A 15,731-nucleotide genomic window follows, 5' to 3' on the forward strand; every position below is an offset into this window, starting at 1 on the left:
TCACACTGACAAAACTTCAAGGAGCCAAGGTAATACCACTGCGGGCCAGATTCCCGGCTCAAGTAAATTAGCATCGCTCCACTGAAATCACATACATTCTTATGAGCTTTCATATGTCATTCCCTTAGGGCTTGAACAATAACCACAGCTCACAATATATTATATTTACCATGGCAGTGCCTGGGCACTAAACGCGAACAAGTTCTGCTGGGCTAGACACTGAATAAACACAGAATAAATACCTAGTTCTTACCCACCAATAGCTCTCAAAGCATGTCACAAAGGAAGTCACTATCATGGTCCTAATTTAATCGGGGAAACTGAGGCACAAAAAGGGAGGAGACTTGGTTAGGGTCATCCAGCAGGTGAGTAACCAGGTTAGGACAGAATGCCAATCTCCTGACTCCCACTTAGCTCTGGCTGCTAAGCCACACCAAATAAGACAAGAGTCCCTGATCAAAGAGCTTACAAGCAACTAGACGTGACGGAGGATAAGGGTAGAATTTACAAGCAGAATGAACTATGGGACAGCTGCGAACACCCTGGCAGTCCCACAGCATCTGGTGTGTATTATTATAAAGAACTGCTTTTATATAAAGATCAAGTGACTTGCCCCAACTCACAGAATGAGTCAGTGGATGGGCCAAGCCCTGAACCCAAGAGTCCTGACTTTTAAGCTGCTTGGCCAGCTGATGAGTAACACTCTGTCCTGTTTGAGGAAAGGCAGCAATCACAAGGAGTTTGCATTACTTGAGCTTCTCTCATTGTCTGATGAGTTATGACTGACAAACTGCAAGGTGGCCAAGCCCCGTAACCAGAGCCAGCCTCAGGGAAAATGCCACCCTGGGCGAACTTGTATCTTGGCACCCTCAACTGCAAGTCAGTGGCACTGCTGCAGGCACAGGGTGATGGGCAGGGGTGCAGGGCGCAGCCCGGCGCGGAGGCAGAGTAGCATTGTGGGCCAGGCAGGTGGGCACTGCCCAGTCCAGCTCCTTCATGATTATCTGCTGGAGGTGGGGAGGGACCGGGGCGCAGGCTGGGGTGGCACTGCTCCTCCTGCCTGGGGCTGGGTGGGGAGTGAGTGTGGCTGCTCACATGTGTGTGCATGCATGTGTGTAGCACCCCTCCTCAACCACAGTGCCCTGGGCAGTCACCCACATCGCCCACCCCGTAACCATCACATCTCTGCTTCCCACCAGAATCACCAGACTCTGCCCTGCCTAACAGAAGCAGCTTCAGCTGAGTTCCTCTCCTTTTCTAAGGAAGAAGCAGTTTGGGAGATAAGCCCCTGTAAATATAGATGGACCAGAGAGCAGTGACTACATTAAATCAAATAGGTGTGTTCTCGGAAGAAGAAGTCTGAAGGACAAAGCTATCTACAGAGCACACCCAAGTGTTCTTGCTTCGCAGCACAGCAGCAGCCCTGGAATGCACAACAGGCCAGATGTGCGTGTTGGGAAAGTTTTCAAGCAAGAGATTTATTTTTCCCTCAGTGTGCTGGGCGTAGGGAAGAAGGGGGAGGACAGAGAACACAACACCTATCCCTGGTGACCTTCTGGCTTACAATCACCCTGTCCAGATAAAACTCCAGATGCCTGGAATAGCTGCAGGAGAGTAGACTGTCCCACTTGCAGCACAACACAGGCTGTTTAGCTACACTGCAGCTCTCCACGTGGGGCAACTGAGGCAGGCAAAAGAAATAGTAGTCTAAATTTTACCATGCTTCGGTCAAGGGGAGAGTCTTATTTCCCTGTGGAAAAAGTAAACTGTTGCTCAGAATATCTGGAGAGAAACTAGCCACGTTTCTCACCATTACAATGATCTACAAAAGATGTGGTGGCGCAGAGATATTCACAACCTTGTACACAGAAGAAAGGTAGATTTGGGATTAAAAGAGTCTGCCAGGGTTTAGCAGAGCTGAGTTCAAGTGTAACCTCTGCCACAGACTTTTTGTGTGAATTCTCCTAAGAAGGTGGTTTCCAAAGACACAAATAGCAATTAGGTGCCTAACCACCTCTGACAGTCAGCAGAAGCAGACCAGGAACAAGAGATCTTTGAAGACCTCTCTCTCTGAGTTTCAAGTTGCCCGTCTATAAGATGGGCCAGTAGCACTGTCTTTCCCCAGACAGCATGGAAGCTGTTTGTGAATGTCTGCAAGGCCTGCACACAGTACAGTTTTGGGGGACATGGAAGTGCCTACCAGCCTATGCTCTTAAAATCTCCATCTTTATGATGTTTCTCCAGGTTGCTTATTGCAGCTAAACTACAGACCCCTTCCATGGTGCAAATGGAGCCTCACACCCTCGCCTGAGAGTCTGGCAGCAACTCTTCTTACAGTTATAGGAGCAGCACAGCTAGGATGGAGATGTTCTTCATCACCCAGCTTGCCTGCCTCGAACAGTCCAGGACTGTCCCCTGCGATCTGTTCCCTCGGGGCTCAAAGCCTCATACCTCTCACTGTAATTCATTTGAAAACACCTCACTCTGCACTTTTTTCTCTCTTGTCTATTTGCTATGGCCTCCTGTCTAGAATCCGTGAAGGAAGGGGATGATAGCAACATCACAGTCTGATTTTTCAGGCTCTTGTTCAAATCAGTAGTCTCCTGAACTTATCAACATGATTTCCTTTGGCTAATGGCCTCGTTTTCCTTTACATTCTTAAAATGCAGCTGCCCACTTACGCTGCCCAGGGCTGATCAGACAGGTCTTGCCCTTCCCACCAGGAATTCAATACATAATATATTAACCCCCAGGAAAAAGTATCCGCTTTCCTGCTAGCTGATCATATAGCCTGCAATGACTAATTTCTCCCTTCAATCAGACCTCCTAGTATAACCTCGCTGTTCCCTTCACTGGTTCTCTAACTTATCAGGCTGTGTACAGTTTCAAATCGATGTTGTTAATTCAGTGACAGATGCCCAGCCAGACCCTTTAATGGAGAGCGTAATTTTTTCCCCATCAAGACCCTTTTAAGCACAAAGTCTTCACAAGGGAAGGAAAGAAACTGCCATGTGTTTAATTAGCCATGTCGATATTCAATGATAGCTGACCTATTTTTTCACCAAGTATGAGCTGATACATTGATTTCAATAACGTATTTCCCTGATTGAATTACGATATACTGTGATTCGATTTGGTTCATCTATATGTTTCAGTTTGGGGTTTGGTCCATAGGATATTGAATCTGTCCTTAATTTTTTTGTAATGGATTGATTGATCTCTAGGGTTGAAGCCACTGTCCATGCAAGTCCTTCCTTACTGACCTCAGGAGGGGTTGGATTAAGGCTACGGTTGATTTTAACACTCACAAGACTGACAGCCCTGAAGTTGTGCCTCTCACAGAATAGGTTGCACATGGGCAGGGGCAGTGCTGGCATCGTCCAGACCACCCCATCAGTATGGCTCAGGAGGGGGCCTGTTTTAAGCATGAGGAAAGAGTTCAATTTCAAGAGTTCATTGGCCTCCTTGAGATTGCTTCTGAAGGTGCCAATTAGTGGCAGTTGTGGTAGTGATGGGGGGTTTCTGTGATGTGGACGCTTGTCTGTGGGGATCTGCTCTGATGGCGCTAACCCCTTTTGCACAACGTAGCATCAAGCAGCCTTCAGCTGGGAACAATTTTTTGTGACAGCCATGCTGGACAGGATGTAATGAGATCATTTAGGCTTCTAATGGGTACTTCAGGATGTCTTACCAAGACTGGCTGTTCAGCACAGCTGCACATTTATGTGGTTTACAGTAAAAGAAGGAAAAAGCAGTGAATAAAAGGAAAAATATTATATACATCCCAGACACCCCTGACATATACCCTGGAGGCTTTGGCTCATCCTGCCATGAAAATCAGCAATCATGCCATCAGACCAAATTTGCAAGCTCACTGGGAACCAGGTTAACGTTTAAGAACCAGCTGGTTTCACATCAGGCAGCCTGTGAAGCTTAGACCTGGTCAGTGCCTCATAAGCCCACCGAGTCACCGAGGCAGGTGTGATGGTTATGGTGGAGAGATGTTGGTGCCAGAAATGCTATACGCTCATCTGCAAGGTTGGCAGGTGGGAGAAGGAGCAGAGTGGGGGGTGAGGAGGTGGACGGAGGGTTGTACAGTGTGGGCTATAGAGTCCTGGACCAAAGGGTGGAGTTTTGAATAAGTCATTAGTGCGAGGTTATAGCATGCAAAGAATGCCAGGAGCTTGTGATGTGGAAGCAGGGCTGGTTTTGTGCATAAACCATGACAGCCAGCTGGGTTTTATTTCAGGCCCTGCCACAGATTTCCTCCGTGATTTTTGAGCTAAACACAAAGAGCCAAGTTTTTAGGGTATTGTGCACACATGGCATAACTGAGTGCATGCATTTGCTTGCAGTGGGCACGCTATTTGTTATGACACTCCACATGATGCCAGAAGGACAGGGGGCCACTGCGTGTGCACACAGTTACTAGGAATGTACTGGTACACATGCAGTCATTTGGACCTTCATTGCTTTGTGCTTGCTTCCTCATCTGTAAACTGCGACTAATAATACCCTGTATCTCCTTCATAATATGCAGTCAGGCTGACTTCCAAAGGACTATATGTCTTACCCCACTCTTCTCCCTTTTTGCTGTACACAGAGAGCAACAGGAGAGAAAACTTCTGGCACATCGTCTTCTAGGCTAGGGACAGATGTTCAAAAAGCTTGAGCCTGAATTGATTCAACCTTTGCAGGTTAGTTTAACCTGGCTAGGCTGAACTGGTTGGAAACTGGACAGACATTCTCTCTGGACAGAGGAAATTCAGGCACATGCCTGCAGTGGCTCAGGCTAGAAGCTGGGGAGGGCTAGAGCAGGCCTCCCTTCCCTTGCACAGAGTTGAGCTGAGGGGTGCGTGGCCAGGCCCCAGCAGGACTTTCTTATTAGGGAGGTCTGCCTGCACCATCCCAAGCCTTTCCCCACTGGCTGCTCAAGGGGTGGGAGAGTTGTCAGCCCCCAGACCCTTGCTAACACTCTGAGACAAGGGGTGTGTGTGTGCAGTGCATGATTTCATAGATTTCATAGACATTAGGGCTGGAAGGGACCTCGGAAGATCATCGAGTCCAGCCCCCTGCCCAAAGGGCAGGAAGTCAGCTGGGTTCATAGGATCCCAGCAAGATAAGCATCCAGTTTGCTCTTGAAGGTGTTCAATGTGGGCACTTGAACCACCTCCGGTGGCAGGCTGTTCCAGACCTTGGGGGCTTGGACAGTAAAGAAATTCTTCCTTATGTCCAGCCTGAAACGGTCTTGTAGTAGTTTATGACCATTCGACCTAGTTGTCATCCCTTGGGGCGTTCTGGTGAACAAACGTTTCCCTAGATACTGGTGATCACCCCTGATAAACTTGTAGGTGGCCATCAGACCACCCCTGAGCCTGCGCTTTTCCAGGCTAAAGAGCCCCAGGGCTCTCAGCCTGTTATCGTAGGGTCTGCTTCCCTGACCTCTGATCATGCGCGTGGCTCTTCTCTGGACTCTCTCAAGCTTCTCCACATCCTTTTTGAATTGTGGAGCCCAAAACTGGACACAGTACTCCAGCTGCGGCCTCACTAAGACCGAGTACAAGGGGAGAATGACGTCCCGGGATTTGCTTGAGAAGCATCTATGGATGCAAGCCAGCGTTTTGGTCGCTTTACTAGCCGCAGCATCGCATTGCAGGCTCATGTTCATCTTGTGGTCAATGATGACCCCCAAGTCTCTTTCTTCCATAGTGCTAGCCAACAAAGCACTGCCGAGCCTATAAGGATGCTGCAGGTTTTTTTCCCCAAGGTGGAGAACCTTGCATTTATCGGTGTTGAACACCATCAGATTCTCATCCGCCCACTTGCTGAGCCTGTCCAGGTCAGCCTGGATCACCCGCCTGTCTTCTGGTGTTGATGCTTTTCCCCAAAGTTTGGTGTTATCGGTGAACTTGGCCAGTCCACTTCTGACTCCAGTGTCCACATCATTAATGAAGATGTTGAACAGTATGGGTCCAAGGACAGAGCCCTGGGGGACCCCACTGGTCACAGGACACCACGATGAGTGACTTGCATCAATTACTACCCTCTGGGTCCAACCCCGGAGCCAGTTTTCCAGCCAGTGGATCGTGGAGGACCCAAGGCGACAATTGGCCAGTTTCTCCAAGAGACGATCATGGGACACCAGATCGAAGGCTTTTTTGAAGTCAAGATATATGACATCAATCTCTTCTCCCTTGTCCAGGTGATAGGTCACCTGGTCGTAGAAGGAAATGAGATTGGTCAAGCAAGACCTACCCGCAACAAACCCATGCTGGCTATCCCTTAAGATGTTGGCGTCGGCCGGTCCATTAAGGATGGCCTCTTTGATAAACTTTTCTAAGATCTTCCCTGGGATAGCCTGCTGTCCTCCCACACATGGATCCAGGGGCCTGTGCCCCCCGGGAAGAGCCCGGTGCAGTCCCGCAGCTCTCCTGGGATGCACGTAGCAGCAAGAGCCATGCCCCCCACCCCGTGCCCTGCACCTACTGACAGTTTTCCCCACTTTGGTCCCTGCTACAGCCCCAGGAGCAGCCGATGCTACCTGCCTGCAGCTGCAGGGCTGTGCAGTGCCCCTCCTCCCACCCCTTCCCTAGCCCCAGCCTCACTCCCTCCTTACCTCACCGCTGTGGGAATGTATCCCTATTTGTTACCTTATAAACTGGGTTCCCTTTATGCAAATTCGATTTATGCACAGTTTTCTGGGAATGCATGTACTGCATAAAGCGAGGGAAATCCGTATTCTGTCTTGTGTTGCATCACTCACACAAATAGTCTTTTTAAGCTATGAGTGAGAGTAAACTGGGAAGAATTTGGATCCAAACTCCTTCTCTGTTAGCTTTACCAGGATTGGCTTTTACCAGAATATTTTTTTAATACAATATTTCCTGTGTGACATAATTTAGAAGAAGAAAATACTCCACTGAGTAATTGCTCAGAGGCCTTTCCCCTTTATCCTTGAAATTTAAGACAGCCTTTGTTAACTGGACCTTTAAGTTGTCTGTCAATAATCCTTGCTTAATATCTCTCTGCTCTTTGCCTTCAGGCTCTGGGTCTCTCCTTTTGCCAAGTAGACAAACATAGCTTTGTCCAACTTCTGATACTTTTTGCTTTCTGCATTTTTCAAGAGCATTTCTCAACAACATTTTTGGCCTGATCAAATAAAAGTTGTGGTTGAATTTATATAACCAGCACTGTATGTTCACTCCTATTGTGGAGAGACAATTCCTTATTACATTTTAAAGGGTTTTATTGGCTCAGAGTAAATGCATCAGATCACAGAGAAAAGAGCAGTTATTTTGTCAAAACATAATTTTTACATGTAATGAAGCCCAGCATTTTCAGCCAGTGTGGCACAGGTGTAGTGAGCTCTCTGGAGTAGGTACTGGTGGTGCACAGCACAATGGGGATCTGATCACTAACCACGGACTTGAAGTGCTGCTAAGATATCAATATATAACGTGTTGCCAAATATCAATATATATTGTCTTGATGTGACAGTGATGGGTATGCCTGGAGAGAGAGATCATTCTTTCCTCTAATCCTTATATCTCTAACTCACCTCTTCTTAATCTCTTAAAACTGAAGCAAGTTATATCTCCTATGAATTCTCATCCTCTCCTATCGAAATAAAAAAGAAAAAAACCAACATAGTTATACTTTAGGGGCTTCATTTCAGAGCTGATGAACACTTGAAGCTCCCACTGGCTTTCTCTAGAGTAAGGGATGCTCAACACTTCTCACTCTCAAGGCCTGGCAAACTGTATGTGGGCAGAGGAGAGGATCACAGATTGTCTGCCCAGCTTTGTGAGTACTAGTGCAGGTTGTAATCCCTATGCCAGCTCCAGCTCACAAATGCCCAATTTGTTTCACCATGCTTTGCTTGAGGTTATTACTATGCACCAGTTGGCTGCTGTGTTTACCCATTCAGCCTTGGATCAAGCATGTGAATATGGTCCTCTCCACCAAGGGGATGACACATGGACTTAATGTAAGCCTTGATCTTAAGCTCTTCACTGGGACAGGTCGTCACAGAACAGTACAGCTCTACTCCGTGTGAATGCAGAGTTCCTGTAGGAAGTAGCATGAAGTCTTGGGGATGACTGCCCCGGAGACTTTCATCAACAGAACAGGTGCACAGCAGAGCCAGCAGCAATGCCAGACTCCTCACTGCCAGAAAAAATGGCTCTCTTGATGTTCCAGCATAATCCCAATTCTCAACCTTTTCAGACAGACTCAAGGCATCCCTCTAAAAATAGTAGCTCTTAATTTTCACTCATTTTTTCAACTACTGAAAATGCTAGCGTGATTCTTCTGTTGCAAAGAACTCAGAAAGACCACAACAGGCCAGAATGCCTAATGGATTCCTATTTGAAATCCCTGTGTCTATCTTGCGAATGATGTTTGCACACCTCCCCAGGTGAATACTGTACAGCACTCACAGGTATCTTGAAAAGGATCTGGTTGAGAATCACAACCCCAGGTTGAGAGTAACTTCAGGAGTGCCTTGTATTTGGAAAGTTTGGCTATGCATTTGCCTATACCATGGTCATTTTGTGTCTGTCATGCACATATTCATTCCCTCTTCCTTAGTCTAGCTATGGGTTAATGCACTTTACCTTTATTTACCTGGTTAAGAGCAATCCTAGTGCAGGATAGCTTAGAGCAAACCTGTGGTAAGAGTGGTGGATGGCAATCCATTAACAAGTGTCAACTAATTTTGGCCTACTCGTGACAAATGGCAAATGCGTATGTGGAACTAACTCTGACTGGGACTCTGCCACAGGGTCAGAAAAGATAGCTTTGCTTTTGAATAAATATTCTTGAGGGATTTCTGACTAACCCAGATGCTGGAAGTCCTGAATCTCTCAAGACAAAAACCCAATCTCATGAGATTTCAAGCTCTGGCTGGGCCAGGAGTCATTCTGCCCTGGCTTACTTGTCTCTCATGTATCACGGTCTTGTATAAATGATTCAGTAAGGGCAGTTCTGGCACTGCAGCTGCTACTAAACGACATGATAAGTGGCTTGCAGGATCCCTCCTACGATTTGGTGTGGACTAAAGGCTTAAACACTTTCCAGGGGCTGTGTGACAAGGTGGAATAATCTGGCAAGGACAATCTCACTTACATCTTGTGTCTTCTCTCCAACACTCCAGGTTTAAAATAAAGAAAAAAGACTGCTGTTCTGTAAGATGCAAAACCTTTCAGAGCCTGAAGGTCAGACCACCTGACGGCCAAGCCCACAATCCAAGATGCAGAAAGGATCAGCAGCGGGACGATTTAAGTGCATCTAAACACAAGAAGTCAGCAGGTAGCCTTTCACCAAGAGCTAATCACAATGAATAATTTACTACAGTAATGCCACAGAGACTTTGCTGGCCTTTTAAAGCAGTATTTCCTGGAAATGCTTTGTTTCCCCCAGATCACTTGTACACTAGAGATCTTTAATCTTTTCTTGTAATATAAAAATGTTTACAATAGTCACAAGAAATGCTGCCATTCCTGGAAGAAGCCAAGCACCCACCGAGGCCACGTCCCATTTCTGACATAAGCCAATGCTGGTTTTACCGCAGGGCTCTCCAATGAAGGGTCCCCAGATTCCTCCGAGCCCTTTGCCACAGCTCACCCCACGGGCTGCCCAGGGGTGGGCACAGGCAGTGGACACTGGGGGAAGGGGCTTTGGCAGCAGCAAAAAGCAAAGGGGGGAGCAGCAGCTGGACCAGGATATGGTTGGGGGGGGGGGGCACTGCTTAACTCATCGGGGGCTGAATGTACCCCACGGGCCAGCAGTTAGATAGCTCTGCTTTAGAGGAAGGTCTGTGCCCTCCAGATACATATAACTAACTATTCAGTACTATACCGATCAACGCATTTTATACATACCGTACCTAGGGGGTACCCATCTCCTGAAAACACTGCCTTCCTCACCCTCTTGAACAGGAGGCTGAAGCCCAACGGTTTAGATCCCCTCCCCAAACTCCTATTTTTCCTTTACTATGCACTATTGTAAACTCGGATGTCCCTGGCAGCTACATAAATGTTGAATATTTAATCTCTCTCTGCTTCTGACCTCAGTGGCGCTACGCGGCAATGAGTCTCAGCTCCAGACACACATCTCACGTATCCTGCACACGATCTATCCAGTTTGATATTTGCTGCCTTTCAATTCACTAACTGGCGTCTAGCTCTTGTGTGATGGGACAATGAACTGAAGTTCCCGGTCCACCTTCTCTGCACCATTCATCAGTCTGCATATTTTTCTCCATCTTTTTTATGTTGTGTTTGTTTATGTTGCTGGCCTGTCATTCCTTCCCCACAAGAAAATCAAGGTTTACCGCATAGCCACAGCAATTACCGACTTGACAACGCTTCCCTGTGCCCTAAAATGAAGTGCTTCTCTATTTCTGCTACAGTAAAGAAGCTCTTAATTAGGTTACTTCTCCTCTGTCTAAACAGCCCATTTTTCCTGTGGAGCTAGAGCTCTCACTTTGCTCCTTGCTGTCTGGATAAGGCCCCGAGGTCACACAGCAAGGTTTCTCTTCCCGAACACAGGTCGGGTGTGGATTACTTGCAAAAGGTCAGCAGAGTATGGTACTTCTCTCTCAGGCCTCTGCTCAGCCTTGACAGTCCTGGGACACGTAGAACCACTGGTTTTATATTTGCTAGACACTGCTACACACTAAGGCTAGGGACACAAGCTACACATAAACCGGCTTAAGTGATCAGAAACTGGTTTAAACCTGCAACAGAACAGAAGCTCAGTGCACATAAACCAGTTTCAAAATGGCTGAAACTGGTTTAAGATAAACCTGGCTGAATGTAATATCAGGCTTACATGATTTGGGTCAAACCAGTTTATGCAACTTCTGTCCCAGACCCCTTCCTGGTTTAAGTTAAATCACAGTCCCCCAGCATCCCAGCATGCTTTGCAGCCTTGGGCTGGGCTGTCTGCTCAAGACAGTAGGGCTGGCCCTGCCCCTCCGTTCCCAAACTGGAGTAGTGAGGGCTGGCTGACAAGAGGGGTGGGGGGGCAAGCCTAGTTAGGGATGCAACCCAGTCTGCAAGCAGGGGGGACTGTCCCCCCAGACAAATCCTGGCTGAGGTCTGGGGCCAGGAATGGGGGTTAGACACCTCTTCCCTGCTCAAATTTCCTGCTGGCTACAACTGGACTACAAATCCCAGCGGCACCTGGAAGCAGGAAGAGGAAGTGATGAACAACCCTGCAGAGTCCTGCTGCTGCAATTGTAGACTGCAAATCCCAGAGACCTCAGGGGCAGCAGGAAGAGGAAGTGAACACATAGCCCGTGTTGGCTACATGCCAGACAGCCGTGCTCTAGCGCCCCCCAGCTTCTGGCCTGAGGCACTGCAGGCGTGTGGCTGCATTTCCTGAATCAAAGGTAAATGTCTGTTCACTTCTGTTTCAATTTAATCTGTGCTGTTTAGACTAACCTGCAAAGGCTGAATCGATTCAGCCTTGGGCTGTTTGACTGTCTGTACCTAGCCTGAGGGCTGGATTCTGTTTTCAATCAAACTGATGGAAATGGAGAGCAAATTCAGTCCATTTACTTTGGGTTTATATCAGTCCTGATGATAACTGAATTTGGCCATCAGTGGTGGAAATCCAGCAGAATTCATAGAGTTTTGTGAACACCCTATGCCAGGTTATGGCAGTAGCTCAGCTAAATATCTTTTTACTTAACATCCTAAGCTTATCAGGCAAGTCTAAAATACCGCTGTCCCCTGCTCAGCTGGAGTGAGGTGACACAGAATACATACCTCTCCTTCAAGCCCATCCTATTTCCAGCTAGCAGCTAAAAGATCCCCGTGTCTGTTTATAGGCCATATGGAAACACTTTGGCTGACTTTGTTAATCATTCGCTCTTCAGCTTGGAGTTAATTGTTTACTAAAACTATTAAACTGTGTGTATTGAAGGATGCCTTTGGGCTCTTAAAACAGTGGAAATATTTCATTAGAACAACAGAGCCTTGCCTATAACTACTACAGCTACTCAAGCGCGCACTATTCATTATCATGCAGCCACAGGCTATGCCACTTGTGCCTGATCAAATGCTGCTGGGACGGCTTGGAACATACTGCAGAGCTGTCATTGCGAGACTGGGTACAATCCACGCTGGCCACTCACAGACACTGTAATACTCAATGGCCTGGTCATTTCTGTGCTCTCCATATTCTCACTGCCAGGCAACTTCAGCAAAATGCCAGCTAAGGACTCTTCCCTCATAACTCACGGGAATCACTGCAGCTCCGCAGCGGTGATCTACCCTAGCTGAACATCAGGCCCGACATAATTTGGTGGTGGTGTTATCATGGATTCAGGAAAAATAAGAGCTACTTGAATCCCTGGAGAAAGGGCAGAGCTAGTGAAGCAATGGAAAACCTTGCTCCCCTGTATCGGCAGAGAAGGGCCTCAGAACCCAAAGCACAGGGACAACACGTAAAAAATGGGTTGGGATTCTGGGAACTGTGGGGACTCGAATCCTCCGTTTAAATGTGGAACAGATGCTGCACCAGCATCCCTACTGAAAGCTTCCCCAGATGCAAGACCACTCTCTCAACGCATCTTTGCCCAGAGGGACAACCAGGAGGGATGACCTCTGTATCCAGATTATGCCTATCAGGGCAAGTCCACTGATGATTTATTTGCTGCAAATTTCTGGCCATGAGGAATATACTGAGGCCATCAGTTGCATTTATCAGACTGGTGACTAGTTGGCCAGATGGTCATTTTCAGCCAATGCAAGCCGGGCCTGGATGTCACCAGGTACCAGGCAGAAGGAAACAGTCACAGCCTATTGCCCATCCTCTGAACTAGTCATTGGCCTCAAGCACAATGAAGAAAGGCTTAGGAGGAAGGGGTATGAAAGCTCTGTTAGTTTGGATTTCCCTGTGAAATGAAAAGTAATCAGGATGGGTATAAAAAAGCAAGCATCTCACTACTTATAGCTTGAGAGTCCATTAACGGCTATGTCGGTATTTAAAAGTCCTGCATGACCGCCCAATCCATTTCCTACCCTTGGCCAGACACCAGTCTCGGTTGCAACACTAATGATGATGACGGAGTTACCCTAGATTTAAAAGGGAATGAGTGAGAGTAGGATCTGGCCCCCGGTCTTCCTGAAGTTTCCCCTCTGAGTTCAGCAGACTTGCTGACAAACTTAGTTAGGATCCTACAGACAAACAACCGACTTACTCAAAAGCTGGTTTTCACTGAATGCTAATGGAATCACTTGAGATAGGCTCTGCCACTCAGTGTGTGTTACAGTTTTACTTGGGAAGACAATAACTATGAAAAACTATCTGGGGTGACATAATAGGAAAACATTACAATTCCTCTTATAAGACAAGCGAGGTTTTTATAATGCATTTCATATACATTTCTTGGTTTCAGTTGGTTCCTTGCCATAATTTTCTGCCTGTTCACTTTCCAGGGAGATTTTTTTTTCCATTGTAATTTTTCAATTTGTTCTCGGTCTTGGCAAGGTGCCCAAACTAAATAATAAAGATTAGCACAGCCATAGGCTGTAGCCCTTCCTACACCAAACTCTGCTTTACGCTTACAGCTTTACTAAAGAAAGTTCTACAACGCTTTTTTATTTTTAAATCCCTCTATGTGCATCAAAGGCTTGAGGCAGCCTCTGGTGGCATAAAGAGATGAATCAGATCCTGCAGGTGGCATGGTGATGGGTGCAGCATAAAACCGAAAACCTGCACCTCAGTGACGGCTCAGGTTGCTCTATCCAGAATCCTACCACCTGTGCAGGACAGGCAGCCTTTACCTGTAGAGCGTAAATAGCCTTCAGGATCTACAATGCATCCCCAGATGCCCTGTGCATGCTTTCTCCAGTCCATTTGGGGCAGTCTTCCACCAATGGCCAGGTTTGCAAGACCTATGCAACACAGCAATGCTTAATCAGCCCACCTTGATTCTTCCTATAGTCTCTGGGTTATGCTGGTGGAAACCATGGATTATGGTTTCCACCATATTATGGTGGTGATTAACCATGGATTAATTTTAGCCTGGAGATTAGACACCCAGTGATTTTTGATCAATCCCACTAATCCACAACATTTTCCCATGTTTTATACACAAGACTGCACCATTCTATTCGTCTTCATTGATTTCATGCAAAATTGCCGGTTTGCTAAGGTAAAAACTGATTCCCAGTGGAAACACCATTAAATTCAAATTCTCAGCCTGCTTGTAGAAAAGGCTGGGAGAATCATCCTACTGAGTTTCATACAAGTGAGTGATTAGCTTAGAACTAAACGGCAGGTGGCAGGTGGGACAGTGTTCATGGTGGTTTTTGGGGTCTCTCGGGCAGACGGAGCAGGGAGAAAGGGAAGGAAGAAGAGACAATACAGAGGCTGAGGAGAAAGGAGTCGTAACTCCTCCAAAGGAGCCGGCACTGTTCACTCAAGAGCAGTCAGTGGGACTGATCTTGATTCTTCAGGTTCTCTCCCGCTTCATTCACCCACCTCAGCATGGTTGGGAACCAACCCTTCTGACCCAGAGAAGGCAAGAACCCCCCAAGGTTTCCCAGGGCCTGAGTCCGGTCCTGGCAAGCCAGCTGTAGCTGAGCAGTATTTGCCCTCGAGGAACCACTTCTGCAGCTGAGCACAATTTTTGGAGGTGGATTCTAAGGATGTGTCTGGCAATGTAGGTGTGTGAGTTGGTGCAAATCCCTATCATAGAAGAGATGCAAAGTACCTATTGCCTGCATGAGCGCCCTGCGGGTTAACAATTTACCCTACCTAGTGCAGCTCATCTGTACTTGTATCTAGGCTGATGTAAATATGTTGTGTAAACACTTTCCCAGCAGATAGAAAGCCTCATTTAACCAATGCGTCTCCCACATTCTGATCGCTGCAGCAGAAAAGCAGAAGTTTCAAGTTTTCTATCTTTCAGTAGGCACCTCATTCCAGTTTATCATAAAAGAAACCTGTGATCATCGCCCAGCAGTCAATTTGCACATGAGAAGAGGAGAAAGTTGGATTCTGCTGAAACATGTCCATGGAAGGAAAACAATGAGTAATCAGGACAGCCAGCTGGCAAAGAAACAATGTATTGAGAAATATGGCAATTTTTAATATAGCACAGGTATTTGCATCTGCAGATGTGCTGTGCCATGTTCTGGACAGCCTGGTTCTGTATTCCCATCTGGAAGCCAGCCTGAAGCCTGTTGCTTCCTTCCTGATGTCTTCATGGTTGCCCAAGTATGACCAATACTGTTGGTTGGTTTTCCCTGCCAGCCTGACAGCAAGTGCTGGAAGATGATTACGTTTCCATCAGGGGGCAGGGATGACTGAGAAAGGCAGGTGCATAACCACAGAAAATTTGAGTCTACCTCACAAAATGAGCACAGCCGATCAACACATTTGCTCCAGAAGAAATTCCAGGATGCTGAAGCCAATGTTATAGAAAGCTCTTGGCCTCATTCACCAAAGTGACTCACAGTTTTAGGAACCCATATGTTTTGGGCATCTACCCTGAAAGGCTTTTGGGAGACCTGATATTTAGAAGTGCTGAGTACATGGATTCAGCAAACCAGGCTTCAAAGGAGGATCAAGCTGAGTAATTGCAGTGGAGAAGCAGAATAGGGTGGCACTGGGAACATAGGCTGAGCTTGTGCTTTAGAATAATCTACAGGTATGCCGTGCCTCAGGCTTGTGGAGGTTTTCATCATAAAGCTCCTAAACAGGATGGAGATGGA

At 47.0% G+C, this 15,731-nt stretch overlaps 1 protein-coding gene across 6 annotated transcripts in view; it reads right to left on the reverse strand.

Moving 5' to 3' along the window:
- FRMD4A (FERM domain containing 4A) overlaps positions 1-15,731 on the reverse strand; it is a 283,978-nt gene that overhangs the window by 45,074 nt on the left and 223,173 nt on the right. The gene's annotated exons all lie outside the window — the stretch shown is intronic.

This window comes from Alligator mississippiensis, chromosome 4, assembly GCF_030867095.1.
Source record: "Alligator mississippiensis isolate rAllMis1 chromosome 4, rAllMis1, whole genome shotgun sequence".
NCBI lineage: Eukaryota > Metazoa > Chordata > Crocodylia > Alligatoridae > Alligator > Alligator mississippiensis.